Source organism: Lepisma saccharinum, chromosome 15, assembly GCF_977018435.1.
Source record: "Lepisma saccharinum chromosome 15, izLepSacc3.1, whole genome shotgun sequence".
NCBI lineage: Eukaryota > Metazoa > Arthropoda > Insecta > Zygentoma > Lepismatidae > Lepisma > Lepisma saccharinum.
Genome location: NC_139243.1, coordinates 25,271,566 through 25,287,856, shown reverse-complemented (window position 1 = coordinate 25,287,856; position 16,291 = coordinate 25,271,566). Strand labels below are relative to the sequence as shown.

The 16,291-nt window shown below is 35.5% G+C and overlaps 1 long non-coding RNA gene across 2 annotated transcripts; it reads right to left on the bottom strand.

Moving 5' to 3' along the window:
• Nucleotides 1-8,515: 8,515 nt before the first annotated feature.
• On the bottom strand, nucleotides 8,516-12,219 carry LOC145999429 (uncharacterized). 2 transcript variants are annotated; one of them, XR_014443385.1, is made up of 4 exons: nucleotides 11,946-12,219; nucleotides 10,645-10,816; nucleotides 9,928-10,054; nucleotides 8,516-8,551 (listed from the first exon to the last, which is right to left on the bottom strand). It is a non-coding gene; the product is annotated as an uncharacterized LOC145999429 (long non-coding RNA). The 2 variants fall into 2 exon arrangements; XR_014443384.1 differs by having other exon boundaries at nucleotides 10,655-10,816.
• Nucleotides 12,220-16,291: the final 4,072 nt, after the last annotated feature.

Here is a 16,291-nt window from a genome sequence, read left to right as displayed (position 1 = left end):
GGTGCACATTTTCTTATTTATCCTTTGCATACCTTTTCCTCACGTTTGTCAATTTTTCTCTCTCACACACATGCGTAACCCTTTTGCCACTTCTTCTAATCAAATTCCTCATCTGTATTCTCTCCATTCACTCCACTTTAGAAAAAGATGGAGAAGGGACTCGATACCGCCTCCTATTGAAAACCACCTGGCAGGTCCTGGCCCTCAAAGATCTGCTTGCTGCTCAGGGTTTTTTCCTCTCTATAATTTCTTATGTCTCTTCTATATTGATATAAGCTCCATATTTCTCTCTCATTTAAGTCTTTCTTCCATTCATTGTATTACCCGATCCATGCTTTCAACTATGTACTTCGTTCTGTGTAGTGGATATATTGTCTCACTGTATCCCTTCAAGTTAGGAAAGAATTTCCAACATACTACTTTATTAGGTGAAAGTAGAAAATAAAATGTTGTTTGATTCATGCTAAAATTATGAAACATATGGAAAAAAATGTTTACCAATGCAAGAGACAGCGAAAGTCATTAGGTTGCAAGAAGTATTTATATTTGTGAAAGGAGAGGGGAAAGCTTCGCCCAACATGGAGGTAAGCCGTCTAGCAGCTAAAATATTTGAAATGTAATTTTAGCATACCCGATCGAGTCCGTGAACTTAGCTCGCCACTTGTCTAGAAAAATAACCAAATTTTGTCCATCGTTAGTCTACGTTAGTGCTCGTTTCTGCCGTAAACAGTTTCGTTAGTGCTCCTATAATTCCAAAATTAGGGCAATTCCAAAATGGGGCGGGCTAACTTCACGTAGCCCGCCACTTATCTAGAAATCTCATGAAACTTTGTCCATCGATAGTGCTACGTTAGTACTGTTTTCTGCCGTAAAGACTTTCGTTAGTGCTGCTACATTTTTGGAACAAGGGCGTTCCAAAATGGGGCGGGTTAACTTCACGGTTTTCGAATTTTCCACAAAACAACCGAAACTTTGCCAATCGGGTGGTGATCTTTTGGGGACTGCCACTGGTAAAATCCTTAATATCTTGATTAATATTTGTGTGCTAATTAAAATAAATAGTGTGCTAACGAATACCTAAAAGATAGTACAATTTGGTTGCTCAAAAATAATTTTTTGATTTGTGGCGATTTTATCTTGATATCAATCCAGAATCGCCACAATAAACTCCTTAATATCTTAGTTAATATTTGTGTGCATATTAAAATAAATAGTGTGCTTTCGTGTGCTAACGAATGCCTAAAAGATAGTACAATTTGGTTGTTCAAAAATATTTTTTTGATTTGTGATATCAAGCCAGAATCGCCACAATAAATTCCTTAATATCTTGATTAATATATGTGTGTGTATTAAAATAAATAGTGTGCTTTCGTGTGCTAACGAATGCCTAAAAGATCCTACAATTTGGTTGATCAAAAATATTTTTTTTGATTTGTGTGCTTATTAAAATAAATAGTGTGCTTTCGTGTGCTAACGAATGCCTAAAAGATACTACAATTTGGTTGCTCAAAAATAATTTTTTGATTTGTGGCGATTCTGGCTTGATATCAAGCCAGAATCGCCACAATAAACTCCTTAATATCTTGATTAATATTTGTGTGCTTATTAAAATAAATATTGTGCTTTCGTGTGCTAACGAATGCCTAAAAGATAGTACAATTTGGTTGCTCAAAAATAATTTTTTGATTTGTGGCGATTCTGGCTTGATATCAAGCCAGAATCCCCACAATAAACTCCTTAATATCTTGGTTAATATTTGTGTGCTTATTAAAATAAATAGTGTGCTTTCGTGTGCTAACGAATGCCTAAAAGATAGTACAATTTGGTTGCTCAAAAATAATTTTTTGATTTGTGGCGATTCTGGCTTGATATCAAGCCAGAATCGCCACAATAAACTCCTTAATATCTTGGTTAATATTTGTGTGCTTATTAAAATAAATAGTGTGCTTTCGTGTGCTAACGAATGCCTAAAAGATAGTACAATTTGGTTGCTCAAAAATAATTTTTTGATTTGTGGCGATTCTGGCTTGATATCAAGCCAGAATCGCCACAATAAACTCCTTAATATCTTGATTAATATTTGTGTGCTTATTAAAATAAATAGTGTGCTTTCGTGTGCTAACGATGTGCAAACGTTTGAGATATAATTTCATAATTTATTAATATGTGGCGATTCCCACTTGACGTACGTGGAAAGTTCCTTCCTGGCCTGGCTCTGGTAATCGACCATTCATTCCAAAGAAGGATTCTGAAATTCGACCTTGACCATTTGGCGGTGACAACACAGCTCTCTCAGGGAGGGTCGAGGAACGGTACAGTCCATTCCCCTCCGGCCAGTGTTGCCACATGAAGGGAAATTTCCCTTTTTGAAGGGAAATTTGGAGCTAATTTTAAGTGAAAAGGGAAAAGGGAAATTTGATGAAAAATAGCGAATTTTCAGGGAAATTTTAAGACAGACTAAACATTAATTATATTAAACATTATAACAGATTCCAGTTTTGAAAATGAAAACTTATTATTATTTTTTATTATTTTGTCGTATACTTTGTTCTGAGAGGAAGGGTGGAATTTGGGTTGACCCACATCTGGCTACCGTTTGGGCATATGGTTTGGGGCCGGAGGTCTTTGGCAATTCATCCTTATGGGAGTGGGAGTCCGAGGGTATTGTTTATTTAAGCTTTCTCCGGTTCTCTGAATTTTGCCTCAAACACTACACGTGCAAACCATAAAGTTATCTGTGTCGCAAACCTATCTTTACTTCAGTCTTCATTGGACACTGGGTGGGTTATTCGTCGTGTGCGAGTGTTTGGTGGAAGACTGTGCCCGTCTTGGACGACGCGAGAACAAGGGAAGCATATCTGCAACTCCAGAATATATTAGAAAACGTCGTGGAGAATTATCGGAAGATGAAAAAAATACCGCGGAAACAAGTTAAAAAATTCCGTGCAGAGTGGCAAGAAGTGACCAGCAATGGATTACATTTTAATAAAAAACTTGCTGTGTTTTAGAAGTTTCCACCTAATATGTGAAATTTACCAAAAGAGAACATTTGCTCAGGTATGTACTATATATCTTTTTTAATAAAACGAGTATATCCATGCGCCGAACTTAACATTTTTATGAGGAGGCAAAAATGTGATTTTCCACACAAACTCTTCATATGTGCGCCTTACTAGAACAGCATTTTGTGTAGAATATTTTTAATTTTCTTCTGATGGTGTGATGAAGACAAGGGGCATTGGCCTCCCTAAATCCAATCTCTGTTTGTGTGTTTTGCTTTTTACTGATGAAAATCGTCAGTTGGTAACTATAACACAGTTTTAGCTTTCATCTCAAAACAAAAAAATTAGCTTGGTTTAGAAATAAAATCTAAATATTCAAAAAAAAACATTTAAAAGTTATTGATTTTATTGTTTATTGATTTGGTTTATTTTACTTCGCTTTTCTGCCACTTTTGGCTAATTGCAAAGATGGGGATGAGTAATGATATGATGAAATTTATGAATGGACACTCACAAACAGCCATGCCCATGCTGGGATTCGAACCCGGTACGCCAGGTGTGAAAAGTGAAATTGATTAACATTTTATACATACATACGAACATGGGTCAACGATAATATTTAATTATTATTATTATTAATAATAATAATAATAATAATTCTTTAGATGAAGGGAAAAAATGGGCGAAAAAGGGAAATTTTACCCATTGGAAAGGGAAATTGTGCTTACAGATTGTGGCAACACTGCCTCCGGCTATTTCGAGGGTATGGCGAACAGAGATTTCGCGGACCTATGAATTTGCGGCCGGAATTGTTGGCGTGACAATTATACTTTCTTATATTATCTGCATTAGGATAGTGATAAAAGACAGTTATACTGCTTTTGTTCTCTCGCTAAATTTTCAAGTTAATTGCTTTCCTCTTTTTTCTTGCTAATAGAAACAATCCTCTTTCTTTCTTGGCGGTGACGTAATTTCTTATTTTATGTCGACAACACAACACTCGCGAGACTCGAAAAACTTTTAGCTAGCAGAAGCTGTCCAACTCGAATATCCCTCCGCCCGCTGGAAGTTCCAGGCGGTGTCGCAGGTGTTGTCTATGCGCAGGTGGCAGCACAATTTGCCGTGATAAAAATACGTTGCAGGCATGGAATGTTCATATAATTGCAAAATAATACGCAATCTTGCCAGTAACAAAAGTATAGCAATCGCAGCATAAATGTTTCCTCTTGTGATCTACGTAGTCGGTTTTTTAATATTCTTCTTGTGAAATAAGAAAATTAAGTGGAAAGACGTGAGATCTGTATTTTGGGATTTATTATTATTTTGCGCTTAATGTAATTATATAATCTATTATATAGCTACGAGTACACACACGGACGAGTACGAAGAACAATGTCCTGCAAGCAGAATGTCAAAATTCCATTTCAGAGCTACACAATCACAGTAGCAATTTACCATGTAAATGAATGGGACGAATTTTCAAGATGGCGGCCGTAGTCTATCCCCTTAAATGTAAAACTGCACGGAAAAAATAAATAGTGAGTTTATTCGAAAGATAATATTCATGTATGTGAGTTGCACTCCATGAGGATTTTTTGGAAGAAAAAATAAAACAAATCTATTCACTTACCAAATTAGCTAATAACGTCAAGACTTAAAAAAGAAAACAAAAAGTTGTACAATGTTATGAATGTCCAGCCCAATATTTTTTAAAGATGTAATAGTAGTTTTCTTAACTGCATAGAAGGTAGGGAGAGGGAGGGTTGTTTCTTTCAAATTTATTATAAAAAGAGGTGTTTCAAATACGTGGTAACTTCTCGGTCCAAGTTCCGATCGTTTAATTCAAAATTAATGGTGCAATGGTATTTTTTACACGGCTCGATTTTTTATCTGTATTAACACATCGTTACCACACATTCTTTATAGTTTTAATGATTTCTTGCTGCATTCATGTGAAGAACGATTTTTTCCTTCCACACATACCTACATGATTGTTTGGGAGTATATATATATTGCAACATATTGAACGTTAGGTTTTTCTTGGTAAATAATATTTTACGAAATTTTAAGGGCAAAAATACACACATATTCTTAAAATGAATGTTTTGCTTGTCTTTGATACAAATAGCTGATTGGTATCTTACGTTTTAGGTTAAGCAGGTTAGATTTAAGGCTCTTAGAATTAATAAAACATTCCCAAATACTTTCGTTGTAAGGTTGGGTTAGTCAGGTTTAGGGTTCTTAGCATTATAACAATATCTCTAAGTGAACAAAACATCCAGTCTCAAGCACAAAACTCCCTTCGAACCTTGATGAAAATCTGCTAAAACTCCATGTCTTACATAACCGGAAACCAAGATTGATTATTTGCTGCAAATCACAGCTACTCGTGTAAGCTCCTTTAAAAATCGAAGTATCTCGGGTAAATAATACTTTGTGTAGAATTTAACAGTGCTAATTCATTTCTCCAAGCTTCAAACTTACCTTCACTTATTGTTTCCAGTATTCCAAACTACTTTCTAATACATCTATAAAATTTGCAATAATGAAAAAGAAAGAAAAAAGAAAAGAATATCATTCAACATTCGGAACCGTTGCCAACTTCTCTATTAATGGCAGAATATTGATTTTCGGTAGGTAATTGTGGGAGTTTGTGAATGAGGGCTGGTTTTCTATGAGCATTGTAGGAATATGTATGCATTTTATCCTAAATTTTCCAAATTTTATTTACAAAAAAAAAATATTGAAAAATCGAACGAACACATCAAACATTGGGAAATACAGGAGTTATCCATTGTTGACATAACATTAAAGTGCAAAAGCAACCTTTTGATGTAATTCTTTTATGGCACATTCCTGGTAAATCCAGGTTCCTCTCCTCACTAATTCATAATTTATTGAATGGAGATGGAAGTATACAGAATTTCTTTGCATTACCAATACAAGTGTGATTTTCCTCAGTGAAATGTACAGAAAACATACCTCAAAAATGACAAAAATATGCTGTCATACAATGAATTTGCTAAAAAATATGCCTTAGGTTTTTTTATGCATTTACATGACAAATGACAGCATCATCATAGCGTTCACAGAAGATAGGAAATTTAATTTGGTGTGGAGAAATAAGCTAGGATAAAAACATGACAAAAATCTGAGGCCTGTAAGGGGAAAAAATCTGAACATATACTTACTGATTTCATAAAGGTGCTTTGTCAAAAATGAAAATTGTTACTTCTGGAAGTTTATGACAGCCACACAATCTTCATTGTGTACCTCAACCTATCTACTCACCATTCAAGTTAACATTTCTGGAGGTGTGAATATCCTTAGCTAGTTATATGCAATAGCTTATGACAAGTTGTGAATATGCTTAACTAGATGGCACCTCCATTGCAGGAAGAACACAGTAATTGCATGACAAATTGTATGCTGTAACTTATTAATGCCTAACAGAACCAAGAAGTTACAGAACTGGCATTGTAAATTTACACAGAGATCCAAGTTGTGGAAATTATGGGAGTGCAATACAGAGGTTTTTTTTTTTTTTTTTTTTTTGGAAACTGTGAGCATTGGCACATAATACCAAAGACATGTTTTTCCATTTCATAAATTTTCAGTCAATTATAATGTCTCTAACATGTAAATTTTGCATTCCTAGATGCTATTTAATGATTGGTACAACTATAATTCCTCAAAACTATTTATTCAGTGAAGTGTAATTTTCAGTCGTTATAGTACCGAGACAGTGATGTGAAAAGATTTATGAATTATAATGACAATCTTAGTGTAGGATTTCCCTTACTCTTTGAGTGGAGTGGAGTTTTAAGTCCACTTTTGTGCACAGATAGGCTAATTGGGACTGGACCTACAGTTTAAAGTAGGATCCGAACCACTATGCCTCACCGGTTCTCAAACTTGGAACCCCTTGATTGCAAAGCAAATATGTTACAACTATGCCATCGGGGAAGCACCCCTACCATTTGAAGTAGATGATGTAACAAAAATTATTGTGGATGCTGTATGCAAATGGAAATATAGCATCAAAAGGTAAAAATAATAATAAAAAAAAGTGTCTCAAGAGATTGAAAATGAAATCTGGAGTCCCCTTGATGTTGAGGTAATTAAGATTTGACTAATCTATTAATGGGGAGACTGTTCAAAGAAGTCCTCCCATTAATGACTATTGCAATATTGTTGTACGAGAACCAGATGGACCTAACTTAAATTTATGTAATTTTCACGAGTGATTATGTCTGAATATAAAAAAGTCAGTAATTTGAAGATACTTAAATCCTCTTTACCACTAATGAGAAAAGCTGGACATGGGTGAATCTGACTCCAAACATGGCTTTTTTAGAGTTACGTTCCTCTGGTTCTCACACGGCAACATATGACATGAGGTCGTCTTTATGCACAAAGAAGCTACAGTTTAAAGTGGTATCTGAACCATTAAGTGCCTCTGCTGAGTATTGAACATGGAATCCCTTGATTACAAGATGGCAACATGCAACATTTCCAATACACCAATGAAGAGGCTTGAACTGTCAGTGAGCAAATGAGTAAAGTAAACCAATTTCAGATAGAACAGCACTGAAAAATATATTTGCAATGAAACTTTTCTAAATCAAGTGGGAGGTGATTGTGTACATTATGAAACATGTATTCATGAAATCAGATACACACTGATTAGTTAAAAAAAAAAACTGACTACATGGGAACTTTGCATGTAATATCAGCTTTTTAAAACTTTAGGAAAACCCTTTTGTGTGTTCTGTTACAGCTCTTGCAACAATCTTCTACAACAACACACTACTTTATGGCAAAAGTAACTAAGGCAATGAAGTACATTGATATTTCATAACGACAAACAAGGCTTAAAAACTGTTTTATTCTGTTGTTAAACAGAATAAAATAAACCTTTTCATGTTTCATTTTGCATATGAAAATATAAATCTCCTTTCTTTAAAGAAATATATTTTAAGGTAACAGCCATCCAAGCCATACGAAATGGCTGATGTGCATTTTACTGAAAAATTATCTGAAAATTATGGCTCAACCAGATATTTAGTTTTCTGTTGGTTGAGTCCCAATCTTCAAAAAAAATTTCCAGCAGGTAGTAAAAATAAATAAGTGAACCATTTAAAGCATTCCATAATTAAATGTAAGAAGTGAGGAATTGGCACTGCTAACAATATTGAAATAAAGTTCTGGTGTACCGTTACAATGTTATATTTCAAAAAGAATGTCACAGAAAACCTATTTCACACAAACTTAATAACATTAAAGCACATCTGAGATTCACACACACACACATGCAGAGTTGACAGTGGATGGGAAAACTGAAATTTCTTCCATCCCTCCATCTTTGATTTTTGTTGCCATAGGAGGGCGATAGTGAAGCACCATGTTCTTTAAAAGACACCTCCATTTTTGTTTTAGGATGCCAATGGTCCATTACATTAGACAGCTACGTATGCACCTCAGGAGTGTTTTCACCAGCACCATCCATTGATGTCATGACCCATGGTCCTCTGGATACCCACTGTTACCTGCAAAGATAAAGAAAGGCCTGTCCTGAGTTTCCACTGTAGATAATAAATATCCCAATAACAATTGAAAGTAACTTCACTCAAAAGATTTTAAAGGATCAGCAGGAATTCAAGTATTAACTTATGAGCACTTCTATAATCTATTCCTTTACTTCAAAACATCTAAAGTGCACATATCCGGTGATGGTTCCCCCAGTCTCTTATGAAGAAACTGTATGTTAAATTTGGCAATCCTCTAAAGTGCCACATTTATAGAAATTTTGAGTACTTTTGTTCAAATCGCAATGTCAATGTTTGACTTCTAAAAATACGCAAGTGTTCCACAAAAGCTCTATTTCCATAGCAAATGGAATGTTAAACAAATGTACATGTAATAGCCCAATCTAGTTGCTGCACTTTTTTACACTCTGTGCAGTGCAGGTGTATCCAGTGTCAAGAGTAGTGCAAGGAAATCACGTTCAACCAACTAGACGGAAAGCAGTGTTCCAGTTAAGAAGATTCAACAAATGCCTGTCTGCTGCTTTGAACGGTCATTTGATTAGTTAGCACGCACCACGTGACCATACACCAGTCCGAAAGGTAGTGCAGATACCAAATACACTACTTGACTCCAAATCAACAAACTTAGACAACTCAGTGTTGCACCGTGCAACCAACTAGACGCTTCAGTGCAAAGAGAGTCAAAAAGTGCAGTCAACTAGACGGGGCTAATGTGTTATGACTCCTAGGTGTTTTATAAACTTGCCTACAACAAACGAGGTTAGATAAATTTATCATCCTCAATTTACATTCTACAAATTCTATTACATTTCAATAATCTTGTTATTCATATCCAAATTAAACATGTATCATATTTAATCACATGCTCATTGTGCGGCAAACATTATAGATTATGCTAACTGTGAATGTTATGTGAAGGCTTCCATGTAAAGTATTGTCTGGAATAAAAATAGTTATATGATTTTATGAAACATTCACGTAACATTTCTATTAATAAAAATGCTTCCACATAAAATTGTCCCTAGCATGGTCTTGTTGTATACTGGTAGGGTTTCTTATTATTATTATTAGTACTTGTATCTAAGAATAAAACGTTTTGATAACATTTGAAGAACTCAGAAATGTTTAAGTTTAAAATTTACGGATAATGCACATTTTGTAATAATAAAAAGGTGAGAGAAGAGAATACTAGACTTATTGTAGAATATAGATAATTATGAAACAACACTGCACATGTATTCATAATACAGTAATGGTAATAAACATAGTACTTCACATCTTTAATAATGCAGTTCATATATGAGATGAGTGCAATTTAAATACTTCATGGAAAAATTATTAACAATAATTATTCCAGACTTAGAACATCTACATACCTAACAGCCAAGTGTTCCTTGTACCTGCCTTATTCTTATATTGACAAAAGTATCTGATGTTGGAATTCCTCATGTGTCCACCCTGGATACCGAGAGTAGTCACAATATTTTCATTTTAATCGGCTATCTGCAAAAGAGGAAAAGTACTGTAACTTTTGCACAAATAATTGGGTTAACAAGTTGAGGTATTGATCATAATAAGATACTGCACAAAGTTAGTGATTTTTTTAAAAAATATATATATATATTCATGTTATTCTGAATGAGAAATACCATCCATCTGATGTTACACATTACTCAGTTGTTTACTTCTGATTTATTTGAAAATAGCAACTGTTTTGAAAACCCCACAAATTCACCTTTTACTGTGTTCCAATAAAAAATAATAAAATATTAAAATAATATCACTCTGGAACTGTTATTGCCATGAGCACCTTTGATTTGGTTTGTCTTAACAATTATAATTGTATTGTTTTGTCCATGCAAATAGGAATACGAGATAAAAAATGATACAAATTTGTTTGCTAATCCAGAACTATATGGATAGTATTGAAAATAAACTAGCATGTTCACTTGCACAATATACCTACCTACATGGCCAGTCAGCCACTCATTTCAGTATTTATGTTTTATTACATTTTATTGTAGAAGCTGTCTAAAACCCACCACATGATGGATGTCAATAGGTGTTATTATAATGAAACAAAAATAACGTACACTATCTTACCTCCTTTTAACATCCAGCTGCTCTGCTTGTATCAATGGGAACTTCATCCATTGTGAGGAGCAATAACCACCATAGCACTGCACACTTGCTCTATACACTGGCTGATGACCTATAACCATCTGGCTGGTACCTCCATGTTGTGAAAATGAGAGCTTCTAGCACCTATAAAATTATTTCAGAAAAAATAAATATAAATTCTCTTACAAGGAAACTTCTATCAAACAGTTCCCACTGACTCAAAGATTTTCATGCTTAAAATAAATTCATGCTACCCACTATCAACACATGACATAAGGTAGTTAAACTGAGTGCATTCTGTTGATGGTTTCATATAGAAAAAAATATTTTCCCCTTTTCAATTGATGGTTATGAATACAGTATACCAAGTACCCCCTCCCATGCACACACACACACACACACACACATATATATACATTACTAATGACATTTTTGTCACAAAAAAAGGTTTTCTCTCACCAGTGTCTGGGCAATGGAATAGAGTACTTTCACTTTTACTGGTGCTTAGGTGTTTAGGTTAGATTTTGTGATTACAATAAAAAAAAAAAGATAACTTTACATTCCCGTCGTGATAAAAAAATAGATTTGGGATAAATTCTAAGGTCCGTAACTATGTAAATATACGTTTCTATGCCCCCAAGCTTCTGATATAGTCTTAACAACAGTTAATCTTTCCATGGGGAATTTTTCCTGGAAATTCGAGGGAGTACGTAATTTAGTACACTCGACCTGCAATTAATACAACTTAAAACATAGTGTCAAAATTTCCTTTAAAATCTTTATCATCAGTTCACGTACTGTATAAATCATGCGTACCATTTTTTCCCCCTATATATAACATATGGTAGTGGTGCCTAATTGAAGTATTTTATAGTACCGTAATTTCATTTACTGGTTGCAAGAGGACAATACGTTGCAGAAAATTAATTGTTCTTATTTTGTGCGGCATCGTAATTTTACATTTTGATGTGACGTGGGTGGAATGTTGGCATACATTTCCCAGGTGTATCAAAATATATTTTGCAGTAGTATTTTATTTCGCGATTGCTAAGCTTAAGGAATGTTGCAAAAATATCAGCTCTAATTCTTACAAAGTACGTGGAACAATGTAATTAACAATAAGAAGGAAAATGGCACGAAGTATTTAATTCTTTAGGTACATCGTAGCAACAATTCACAATACATACGTATTTCACTCTCCCCCAGATTTGTTCCAATTGCCCTTATGTTCATACCTAATAATATTAATAACATACTAACATGACGCACTTACTCGAAATACGACTGAAACGAAGTGGGCTTGCAATTCTTCTTTCTTCAAAACCATCCTCCGCAACAGCTGATAGTGTCCATCTTGAAAATCTGCAGCCGTGAACGAACTCGGTAGGTGCCTGGCTTGTGAGTAGGTTCCACTCGTTTTCTGTTAGTGCGTCCGTAACCGTATTCGTTAACGAAGAGTGGAGACTACACTAAATGGCATTCGTTAGCCTTTCTTGACAAAAACGTCACGAACTCGTTAGACCTTAACGTGTTGACAGTTCAAGACTTAGGCCCCAGGTCTAACTACGCAGCTTACACGCCATTTGTGTGCAGAGTACTATTTACACAAACAAAAGAGGATCACAGGCTGTGCACACGGCTGGTGCGCCTGCCGCTTCGCATTTCTTTGCGCTTTTTACGAAATTCTAGCACACGGTCCTTAATGCCCCGTGGTCCTTAATACCCCGGTTTACCTTACAAGTTGAGCCAATAAATGATGACTATAACCTAGGAACCTGGAATCTTCACATAACGTAAAACGTGGACTCACAATTAGGAAAGGAATTCAAGTGTTTAAAATGCTTAGAAGACTGGGGAAAGGTAACATCCAGAGAAGACTGATGGTGGTAGAATAAAGAACTATGAATAAATCTATTTTAAAAAATAATTTATCAACAAATTTTCATTTTTTCTCTTGTTTATATGTCACGTGATGATTTTAAAATATTTGGCTTTTATTTTTTTTTTAAAAAAACTGCTTTGGCCAGACTGCACAATCGACCCTTGTGTTTTACGGTTTCGGCGTAAAAGAAAAATATGTTCACTCGTAGTACTTAATTCGTGCATTTTTCAATTAGAAGTTCCTGTGCTGTGAAATAATATACACTTTCTTACATTACTTACCATAGGAGCTCTCCTTTATCGAAATCCATGATCTAAAAACACAGTATTGTCAGATCGAACTTTGGATTTTAACCTGGATTGTTTGCGAATTTACACTAGGATTCAATTTTCTTTACTTCGTTTCTTCATCCGTATTTATGATTTTAATTTTATTTTTGGATATTGAATTTTCTATTTTTAGTAGGTGTAAATTATTTTCGTTATTTTAAATTGTTTTACTTCAATTTGTTTGGGAAATATGTAGTTTTTGGTGATTTTATTATTCAAAGTTGTTCTAGCGTTGTGCTATAAGGGAGACCCTGACTTCACTTGCCTCCCTTATCGCACAAAGTAAGGACATCCTTGTGTTGTGACGTCACTCGAGGAATGCCTACGTTGTTAGGTTTGGTTCTCTTAGCATAAATACGCTGTAAGTGTATTACTTGTGCTAAGATACCTAAACCCAACAAGCCTAAAATAACAGATTAGGCATCTAGCCTTACATCTGCACGTAAATTAGGCTCATCATGTTTCATTTATAATGGAGGTTCTTCAAACTTAATTCTACTTTTTTTTCCACTTTCAATTGTTTCCTCACCTCAAATCCTACATTTCTGGAATCCTTGATTCATACCCTTTCCAACGATGTATGATAAATATTTATATTTAAAAGGGTCGATTCGAAATCCTTACCACTGCCTTTTCAGCACATGTTTTTCACAATGAAACTCTACTTTAAACTATTTCGGTTTACTTTAAACAATATTTGTCGTGTGGGGCATTTCACCTTTATATCTTTGGAAAGATGGCCAAACGCATCTGTTCACAAAATAGCTCAAATTTCAGGTCGTATTTCATCTACAGGAATTATAACATGATCCATGGAAACAAGGCTAAATTAGGGTCGGGTCAAAATATAACCATATAGATGACGCGTTTACTTGATTAAGGTCCAAGATCTGAAGAAAGCTGCCGCTACGAACGTGGGTGGGGATAAACAACGGGCGAGTTGTTATCGTCCAATCAGACTCAACCTTCAGCCAATGGGTGCAGCTGCTATTCTGCTCGTCTACTCCACGTGGATTCTCAGTCACATGACTGTGGATATGCTGTTGCCGCACTTTGCAACTTCAATGTGGAGACCGTGGGAAGGCGGAGGGACAAGGTGGCGTAGAGTAGATATGGAGAGTATATGTGATTGTTGCAGCTGGTGGACATGCTCCGTGGACTTCAAGCCAGCCGGTCGTTAACGTAGCTAGCGTAGTAGACTAAAAATGTTGTTTTTTCCAAAGTGGATACAGTGTCCGATTCTTGCATTTTCTTTGTTAGTGGTATCTCTTAGATGTTCCCTGAATGTTAAACCTTTCTCCAAGAGGACTAAAGGTACAGGGGGATCCATGAGTATTACAGTGCAAATTGTCCATGACTATTTTCATTAATTTTTCTCTTATATCCTGTGTGTTTTTAAGAGATTGATTTTTATGTATGCTGGTTCAGAAGTTGTCAACAGCTTGTTTTGAGTTTTCCTTTAATTCTTGAAGCTCTTACTGGGGCAAATAAAGTGCACGAACATGGTGATGGACAATTTGCATGGTAATATTCATGGATCCCACTGTACCAAGCCTTGCTATCCTGGGCAATATTGTGTTTTTCCTGTATGAGCTTCGTGGTCCAGGTTTTCTTTTCTTTGTACATAGTGCATTTCTTGGCCCATCTCTGGAAATCTCGCAAATATCTTTGTAACTTGAAGGTACACATGCGGAAGTACTTAACCTGTTTTCGCAGATGTCAGGCAGAAGTAGATACACGTGAACTTGTTAATTCACAAATCCAGCACCAGGTGCCTAGCAACGGACACAGAAATTGTTCCACATTATGTGCCAAGCAACAATCATTACACAACCCACTTTCGTGTGATGGTGTCGCTTCATCTGATGTGTTTTGCATTACTGGAACAACAGCAAAAGGTTCAAAGGAATTCTGTAAAAATAAGTCTGATAGCCACCAAACATTATGAATGTTGACAAGGGGGAGATCAAACATTCTTTATTTCACTTCCCTACAAGCGTTCACTAGATTTTTATTTCATTTTGTGAAGAGATATATCGTTAAAAACTATTGTCATACGCCAAACTCCAGAGCACGGTTAACGAGGCGGAGGACTCATGATAACTATACCACAGGTCTTGTCATGTCACCATAATCCTGGCCTGGACAAGGGTGTTTTTTGGGAGTGTCCCTCACATCAATTTTATCATTGCTCATCCTCCTCATAGCGATTAGGCAAAAGTGGCAAAAAAGTGGAGCTAAATAACAAAAATCAAGTCTTGTCACAATGCAAGGGCATTCGCAAGGGAAGGGATTCCCGCCTGAGATTTCTGATAAGAGTAAATGTTACTCGAATGCTGAAATTGTAGAGATATTTTGTAACAAAAAATATTGTTTTCTGTGAGTTAAGGGCCGTAAGGTACAGTAACTATTATTATTATTTACAGTACGCTTCGGCATGTGAAAACATGGATTAGAGGTACCATGAAGGAAAGTAGATTAAGTGGTCTCCGACTCTGGCTGATATCTGTGCATTGTGAAAGATTCCAAAAAGAAAGAGGACTGTTCGTTCATCAACAAAGTGATAGGCCAGATGCTTATTGAAAAGAAGAAAGGCGAATCCTGTTTCTATCTAAATACCTAGTAGATTCGAGTCTGAACTTGTATACAATCCCAAAGTATTTTCACAAATAATAATAATAATAATAGCAATAAAAATAATAGCAATAATAATAATAATGACAATAAACTTTTCTATGATTCTGCCTCCCGTGTCTAAGACTCTGCCCCCCCCCGCCCCCCCAATTTAGAAAAATTCTTGCAGGCGCCCTTGTCACCATGTGGTACATTCCAATGCCTGACAGCAGTTCCTTTTTTTCCTTGAAGCAGAATCGTTGATCCGTGACTTTGATGTCTAATTGCTTCCCTGTCTTCATTTAGTGGTAACATAAAATACCCTCAACCTGAACATGCAATTGTTTCACAGCAATAGAAATAAATCACATGAATAGGATATTTTTAAAACATAAAACTCTCCACACAATTAACCTAATTTCATCCCTATATGAATGATATGTAACTGCTCCAGACACACACACACATTGTAATTGGTAAAATCCGTATAACTGGGAAAAAATGCACTGTTGTACTTGTGTCATAACAAATTCAGTATGCAAAAGTCCATTTCATGCTCCGAAAAGACTGGTCCTACAGTTTCAACCGCCAGATATTACATCATGCAGTATTTGAAATTTAAAATAACTTGCATCGAAATACAAATGTAATTTAGAATGTCTTGGCTTTCTTTTAAGTCCACTTCATGCACAGAAAGGGTAATCGGAATGGATCTACAGTTTAAAGTGTGGATCGGAACCACTGTGTGACTCCACCGGGTATGTATCGAACCCGGGACCCTTTGATTATAAGGCA